The following is a 6,290-nucleotide window of genomic DNA, read 5'->3' as shown; positions in this document are numbered from 1 at the left end:
CGCAACTTTGTGTCGCCCCGGTGGCACCCCTGGTCTCCAGAAGGCCACCTGCCGGACCCTCCCCACAAGTGGGCGCGGGCTCCGCGTGCGGGGGCCGCTGGGGAAGGACTGAAAGGGCCCTGTAGCCGAGGGGAAAGGAATGCCTTGCGTTTATAATCCTGGTTGGAACTTTGAATACGCGAGAACTTCGGGAGACGAATGCAGTTGCGAGAGAGTGAGCTTTTCCGCCCAAGAGCTCGATCGCTGGACCCTGCTCACCTGTCTTGCAGGTTCCTTGGTCTGGTGAGGCAGGAGGCTGCCTTTTGTGCACCAAGACTTCGTGAAGCAAGTTCAGCTGTGGGAATTGGGCTCGTTTTTTAAGACCCCATATGGGACAGCGGCGAAGCCGCTTCAGAACTTTGAGTGAAAGACTGTCTCCTTCTGTGAGAACACTGGGGGGCTGTCCGAGACGTCTTCTCATCTTTTTGGGGGGAGAAGCGCCTGGTTTACATTTATTTAACTATTTAAGACCTTTTACTCTGGCTGTGGATTTGGGCACCACGGCTGGGAGGACATTTTGTGGACACACTTGTTTTTTTTCCTCTTCTGGTTGGAAGAACCTAGCGAGTGGTTTTTAAAAAAACATATTGTTCAGGATGTGGGTATGGTACATCGGTGCAGGATCTGTTTAATGACCTCCACTGTGTACTCTTTAATGTGGATACCATGTGCCAGGTGTCCAGGTGGAAAACTGACATATGTGTACCTGAGTGCCACAGCGGGAACTCGTTGGAGATTATGCATTTTAGGTAAATAGTGCTCCATGCTCTTGGAGTAACAAGGATTTGGAAACAGCTGTAGTAATATATAAGGTTACCTTTTTCACACTCGGGTTTTGTTTTTTAAAGGAAAGTTTGTGCACACTTCACGTTGGAACTCGTGTATTTAAGTTTTTCTTCTAATTTAAGAAAAAAAAATCCACTTTCACAACTAGATTCAGGTTTTGAACTTCAACATTATATCGTGGATTGGTTAACTGCTGCTTGGCATATGTTCACAGATAAGAGAATGACCATATGTATGGCAGGGAAACTGGTCATTTCGAATAATGAAGGCCAAAGTGTATTGGTTTTCTTTGCCACATATTTCCATGCTGTTCTTTCATTGGAGTCTAGTGTTTTAGTTATTGAATAACTTAGGCTTAAACAGCCCCAAATAACTATTTAGCTTTAGTTGGGAATATAGTTTCATTTCATGTAAATATTTGCAAATTGTATTTAGAAATCCAAACGTCTCAGAGTTCCTGGTAAAATATTCCAGACCCATATTGAAAGGTTATGTTTTTCACTACATTTTTAGGTAAAAGGTCAGAATTTCACTCCCAGAATTATCTAACAGTAAAAATTTCTATCCTCAAATGTAGTGAGAATTCTTACATGAAAACTCATTGCAAAGTGTGCAGTAAAAACCAGGCAGCAGTGATGTTGGGTAGAATGCACTGACTGTAAAAATAGACAAGCCTGAGTTCTAGTTGTGCCCTCAGGCAAGTTATTTTACTTCTTAGAGACTCTGTTTTCTGTAAGTGCAATGGGGACAGCTAACATACTAACATGCCTGAAGGCACCTTGCACTTCATAGATGATAAATGTACTCTCCTTACCCCTCGAATCCTCCAACACAGGTGCTTTTTACTTTCTGTCATTTTTTTAAAGTATATATTATACGTCTGCAAGGAGCATGTTTGGATGCTGTTTCTTTTTGATTGATGATATAACTAGAGCATTGGAGGCAATACTGTGATTTTTCTTTCAGTTTGTGTCTGATTGAGCCAGACGTTGACTCATCATGGGCTGCAACTCTAGGCTTTCAGATCAAAATGCAATAACATCAGTGTTATTAAGGATTTGAGACTGTTAATCCAGGGAGTTTTCCCCTCCATCCTAGACCTGGATCTTGTACCTCATGTTGGTTTGTATTACATCACTGCTGTCACATCATCGCTGTCATGTAGTCCTCATTTTCCCATGTTGAGGTGCCCCTTCTCTCGAGTACCAAAGAGGTCTGTAGCATGTGTGGCAAAATACTTTCTTCCGTTATAATATACTAGAGGCCCAGTGCACGAAATCCGTGCATTGGTAGGGTCCCTAGCGGCTCCCTCCCTTCCCCTGGCCTGCCCCGCCCCCTGGTTGAACTCCCGGACAACCTCCCGGTAGAGGGGACAATTTGCATACTACGCTTTTATTATGTAGGATATCATTTTTTTATTCAGTGTTTTGGTTTTATTTATTTTTAAATAAAATTCTTTTCCAATTACAGTGATGTACAATATTATATTAGTTTCAGGTGTACAACATAATGATTAAAACCAGTGTTTTGGTTATAGAGCGGAATAAAAAACGTCCCCGTGAACTGAGGACCATGTAAGTACAGAAACACACTGAGAACATCATCTGAGACACGAGTGTTAACTCGGAATGTCCTCGCTTGCCACGTATCCTGATAGTTATCACCTGCTTGAATTATCCTAATAGGAGATAGCAGGTACTTATTCTGAGGCCAGGAGGAGAATGTTTCATTAAGCTCATGTTATCAGGGCTGCTAATCATGAGATGAGACTGTAGTTGTGCACATGTGTTTGTGTGTTATTTCATTAACTTGCCTGCCCACTGGGCTTTCCACAGTAGCGTAGCTTCTCAGAGCAAGGAGAAAAAGTGTATGAGAAGTCTTCTTGAGAGAGTTCAACGGTAGGACATATCCCAGCATATAGGACAGTGGGCTACGTAAAGGTTTCTTCATGTCTGGACGGAGTAGCACCACCTGTGTGGGCCTGGGGGATAGTTATTTGTCTGTCTCAGATTCTGACTCCATTTTTCAGGTCGAAGAATCATTGGAAACTTCTTTGGTTTGAGGATCCAAAGTAATCTTTTGGTTCAGTAGTGTGTGTGTTTTATAATGATCAAATGTTCTCCCTAAAGAGATGATATAGGAGAGAAAAACCTAATGTATCAAATGGATTCCATTTTTATTATGCTCAAATAACTTGGGGCCTGTAACCTAGCAATATGATTAGAGTGTGATGCTGGCTTAAACAGTGGTGAATCACAGTCCATGAATAAGAAACATGCGGGTTGAATATATTTCCCAGGGGCTGGCAATTTTTTTCCCCTGTCTTTATCTTTGCTATATCCCATGTTTGGTAACCTGCCACAGAGCAACACATTCTCAGAGATATTTAAAAGAGACTAGATATGGATTGGGAAAGTAGAACTTTAAAAGGTAATCATAAGCTCCTAGCTTGCATTCCTTTTTAAAAAATTTTTTTAAAATATATTTTATTGATTTTTCACAGAGAGGAAGGGAAAGGGATAGAGAGTTAGAAACATGGATGAGAGAGAAACATCGATCAGCTGCCTCCTGCACACTCCCCACTGGGCATGTGCCCGCAACCAATGCACATGCCCTCGACTGGAATCAAACCTGGGACCCTTGAGTCCGCAGGCCGATGCTCTATCCACTGAGCCAAACCGGCTAGGGCCCTTTTTAAAAATTTAAGTTACATCTAGACATGTGCAAACACCCAGCAAATACAACAGTGTAAAAATATGTGTTTATATTTTTGTTCGGTTTCCCTCCCTCGCTCCCACATAATGTTTCCCATAACCTGTTAGGAAATGTTCTGAGTGCATTTTGTCACTTTTAGTAGCACTTTAGTAAACCATCATTCATGACAAAACATTTGAGCTTTCTGTGCTCAGCCCTGGCTTGGGGACCAGGGTTGACATGGTACTAAGCCTTGCTTTGCCTAGCGATCACCCTGCTGAGGTCATATGGATTGTTTGCAGTTTCCACTATTATAAGGAAAGGTCTATTTCCCTTTTTTTCGAATCTTTTATGTGTTTAGTGCTTCCTGAATGATAACATGGGAAAATTTCTATATGATAATATGCGAAGATTTTTTTAATCCCTTAAAATAGTCATATTCATTGTAGAAAAGTTAGAAAGCATAGATAAGTTTAAATGAAAAAAAAAACTTTCTATAATCCTACTATCCAAATATTACCTCTATTAATACTTAACAGCTTTATTGAGATATAATTCACATATCATATAACTCACCTGTTTAAAGTGTACAGTTCAATGGTGTACAGTTCACAGAATTGTGCAACCATCGCCACAATCAATTTTATAATGTTCTCATCATCCCGAAAGAAACTTCATACACATTAGCTGTCACTCCCCATCTCTCACAGCCTCTGAGACAGGCAAATAAATAATTTTGTAAATGGAATCATTCCATGTGGTCTTTTGTGACTGGCTTCTTTCATTTAGCATAACGTTTTCAAGGTTCATCCAGGTTGTAGTATGTATCCGTGCTTCGTTTGTTTTTATTGCTGTTAACACTGCATTATATGGTCACACCGAATTTTGTTAATCCATTCTTTAGTTGATGGAACATTTGGGTTGTTTCTCATTTTTGACTATTATAAATAATGCTACTATGAACATTTGAATACACATTTTTGAATGGCCATATATTTTCATTTTGGGGGGGTATATACCTGGGAGTGGGATTTCTGGGTCATATATATAGTAACTGTATGTTTAACTTTTTGAGAAACTGACTGTTTTCTAAAGCAGCTGCACTATTTTAATTCCCACCTGCAATGTAGGAGGGTTCCAATGTCTCCACATTCTCACCAACACTTGCTGTTATCTGCCTTCTTGATTATAGTCATCTTAGTGGGTGTGAAGTGGTAACTCATTATGGTTTTGATTTGCATTTCCCTGGTGGCTAATTTACTAACACCTTGATATATATACTTCCAGATGCTTTTTTCTGCGCACATATTTGCATAGGTAATATTTTTCTTCCCCAAACTGGAACATATCACAGATCTTTCTTTCATTGTTAATAAATTTAATTCTGCAACGTCATTCTCGTAATACTTCTCTGCATAATACTTCTCTGAATGGATATACCATAATTTGACTATTCAACCAGGTAGAATATTGAGGCTGTTTTTAATGTTCATTATTATAAACAATGTAATAAACCATTTTTTCTTTTTTTAAAATATGTTTTTAGTGAGAGAGGAAGGGAGAGGGAGAGAGAGATAGAAACATCAATGAGAGAGAAACATCAACATCCTTAGGCTGCCTCCTGCCCTGACCAGCAATCAAACGAGCTACCTACCTCTTGGTGCATGGGATGACACTCAACCAATTGTACCACACTGGCCAGGGCTTGAACACATCTTATACTGCTTAATTATTCCTTGGGATAAATTCCTAGAATTGGAATTTGCTGATCAAATGTAATCTTTTACAGCTCCTTCCCCCAGCCCCCAAACTATTTTGGATGTTTTAAAAAGCACAAAACTTGCCTTAAATTGGGTTTCTAATAGCCATTTTAAAGTAAGCTGTTTTAGCAGCATGGATTTTAAGTCAAGTGAAAATGAAATATTTAGATTGTATTTTGCTTATATTTTGAAAACGTAAATAACCATAGTGGTCTATTGATGACTCTTTATGTACCAAGAGCTACTGAGAAAATGTTTTGTTCTGATTTGTTCAGTAAATTGTTTGTAGGGCCCTTGCGTCTGCAGTGGTTTCAGATCAGCTTTGTAGCAGCTGTGGCTCCCGTGAGCACCCTCAGATACCTCGGGGTCATCTGCAGGTTTGGTTTTGGGTAGCCTGCCTCCTGGAGATAAGATTCTTTCTATAGTTGGTTGTGAGGCCATTTACAATTTTGCTTCAAGACTATTGGTAAGTCGATAATTGATGCATTGGTTGTGCCTTTTGGAGGCTGCTATTCTTAAAACATACAGCTTGTCCATACAGCTATATTTCCTGGGCAGATTAAAGTGCCACTTGACAATACCATCGTGCCTTTGGTGTTTTTTTGTTTTGTTTTGTTTTCCCACAAACATACCTAAACTTACTCATCCAAAGGAATGTTGTCTCTTTCAAAATACGTAATCACCCCTTTCAGAGTCAGTGTTGACGTCCTATAAGTTAGTCTTTTTAAAATTGTTTTACTTTTCAGTACTTCATTTAATAATGTAGTCAATCAGTTTAATAATTCAACTTAAAACACAAAGGGAGCCCTGAAAGAGCAAATATTTACTCTTGAGCCAATTATCCTTACACAACTTAAAACATTTCCCAATTCCTTCCGATCTGTGCTTGAATATAACTTTCATGTGCTTCACACTGAAGTTTTGGTGAAAACTATTAGCTTGATTGCACAAGTTACTGAGGACACTTGGATAGGATTTTTGGTTGTTTTTAAAAACCAACTAAAGACTTTC

This window comes from Myotis brandtii, unplaced genomic scaffold (genome assembly GCF_000412655.1).
Source record: "Myotis brandtii unplaced genomic scaffold, ASM41265v1 scaffold120, whole genome shotgun sequence".
NCBI lineage: Eukaryota > Metazoa > Chordata > Mammalia > Chiroptera > Vespertilionidae > Myotis > Myotis brandtii.
This window is presented reverse-complemented; position numbering follows the sequence as displayed.